We start from the raw sequence: 2,486 nt of genomic DNA on the forward strand, positions 1-2,486 counted from the left end.
AGGCAGAGAAGGACCAGACACGTCCCGGGGCTGGGGCTGGCCATAAACGCATCCTAACTCTGGAGAGGCAGGGTGGGGTTTGACAACAGAACTGGGGGAACCAAAGGCCCTGAGTGAATATGGGGGTAAGTGGGAGGTAGTCCACCAACTTCCTCGCTATTCCAACTTCCTGGCTGGAGAGAATAGCCCGGCTGTGTCTGGGGTTCTGTGAATTTACGCCCTCACCCCAAGGGGCACCCCCTTTCTCTGCCTCAACCCCAAACCACAAATCACCTCCAGGTTCCGGTGAATCTTTCCTCCTCCTCCCTGGACCCTCCAGAATCAAGCAGACAGGCATTCCTGGGAATTCCCTGGTGGTCCAGTGGATAGGACTCTGCACTCTCACTGCCGAGGGCCCGGGTTCGATCCCTGGTCGGGGAACTAAAATCCCACAAGCCGTGTGGCGCAGTCAAAAAAAAAAAAAAAAAAAAAGCAGAAAGGCGTTGTTCCTGGACCTGGACCGGGCGCGCCCTCTACCAGGACTGGGCCTCGGCCCGGCCACTCCTCACAGGTGCTACCCTGACACACGTCCCCTTTCTCGGTTCTTTGCTCTGTTCCTCTCCAAATGCCGGGCCAGGCACCGAGAGACCAGGTGAATATTCCTCGATGGGGGATAGGCTGGCTGTCGGGTGTAAACATATCCAACTTCCTGGATGTTGCCAGATGCCTGCAGTTGGTACCCTAAGAGACGTTCTACCAGCCGTGCTTGGGACCTACAGAAGTTTCTGGGCAGCTGTGAGCATGGATGCTGCCCACATCAGCTAATACAACAGCACTCATGGGATCCAAGGGCTTCCTTACAGTCTTAAAAGGTAGACTCAGGCGGAAAGGAAGTCGTCCTCTGCACAGCAGTGACAACGTAAGGAACTCATTAGCCAGAGGTCATGGGGGTTGACCATATAAATAGGCCCAAGAAACATTAAGATACAGTCATGAATGATAGATGAGCTACGGGTCGTTAGGAAGATCTGAGCTCATCTTTAATCCTTCCTTGTTTTCCTCCCTGAATATATTTTCATTAAAAAACAAAAAAGATATGACAACAGGTTAGAACTAAAAAATTAAATATGTCCCATTTTGAAAATATGACCATCATTGCTGTTTCGTTCAATTTTCTTCCAGTCTCTGTAAAGGCTCGTTTGCATAATTGAAGCTGTACTATATAAACAACTTTATAACTTGCCTTATAATCCAACATTATATCATAAATACCTCTACAAGGTGTTTAAAACCCTCTGCAACCACTTTTTAGATGTAGGCAAAATAGTTCAGGGATATTCAGGTTATTTCCAAACATACTGTGATGAATAACTTTGTACATAGAATTTTTCTTTTGGTGTATTTAGAGTTGTTTCTTTTGGTCACATTGTTTATACATTAAGTGTCTTTCTTTTGGTCAGATTTACTCACATGGATTACTGGTTAAATGACATAAACATCAGAAAAGGTATGGATATCTTTTATGGTTCTTAATACATATTACCAAATTGCTTTCGAAAATAGTTGTACCAAATTTTACGTCTACCAGCATCCTATGAATTTCCTGGACCTTACCAGCATTACTTATTTTATTTTGATGTTTTTGTTAACTCGATAGGCAATGAAAGGTATCTCGTTATTTTAATTTTCATTTCTTTAATCACCAGTAAGTTTGAACATTCTCCCACGTGTATGTTCCCTAACTCCTTTTTCTCTGTTGTGAATTATCTATCTCTCACTTGCCCATTGGGAGTTGATTTTCATAATTTGTATGAGTGCTTCGTGTAACAAAAACATCAAGCCTCGGTAGCATTTCCGTAGCCTAACTGTTGACGTTATTGCTCCACGATAGCCCATGTGCCCCTAAAAGAGTGGTGAATGCCACTGCCTGCACCACTGGTCAACCAAGGAGAAAGCGTCTCAGATTCACCCTTTATGAGGGGGGTCATGTTTATTTTACTTTTCACTACGATTTATTATAATAAGTGAGTCTGTGTTTTTACTAACAGCCCATTTCCTCCTTCTTCCCCGAAGGAAAACACAGATAATTGGCATATCTGGTGCTGGAAAGAAGTGTGCATCAGAGCGAATGTGCCCCGAAGACCCTCCGCAGCCCCATTAATCAAACCCAAATGAAGTGTGCCAGCCCCCAGACTTGGCCTTTCCTGACAGACAGAATCAGGTTACAGGGACTGCAAGGGCAGCCTCCCAACAGGGCAGTCCGAGTACAGGGGAGGCCTGTCCACGTCTTGCCAGAGGAGCTGGGAAGGGTGACGAGAGGTGTGTGGATATGGGATGCTCAACGGCCTCCACTTTGCCACCGACAAGTCACACTTTGGAAAGCACTCTCACACACAACTACCTTGTAAGTTAGGAATTTGATCCATTCTGTGGGCAGGGTGGGTGTCAGAAGCTGGAGTGCTTTGCCCGCCATCTCAGAACCAGAGATATGCCTGCAGGGGACCTGA

The 2,486-nt window shown here is 46.1% G+C and overlaps 1 non-coding gene across 1 annotated transcript; it reads left to right on the forward strand.

The window, feature by feature from the left end:
- Window positions 1–347: 347 nt before the first annotated feature.
- Window positions 348–420, forward strand: TRNAE-CUC (transfer RNA glutamic acid (anticodon CUC)). The gene has a single exon. It is a non-coding gene; the product is annotated as a tRNA-Glu (tRNA).
- Window positions 421–2,486: the final 2,066 nt, after the last annotated feature.

The sequence above is a fragment of the Aethalodelphis obliquidens genome, unplaced genomic scaffold, assembly GCF_003676395.1.
Source record: "Aethalodelphis obliquidens isolate GAN/ISIS:26980383/991018 unplaced genomic scaffold, ASM367639v1 scaffold27, whole genome shotgun sequence".
NCBI lineage: Eukaryota > Metazoa > Chordata > Mammalia > Artiodactyla > Delphinidae > Aethalodelphis > Aethalodelphis obliquidens.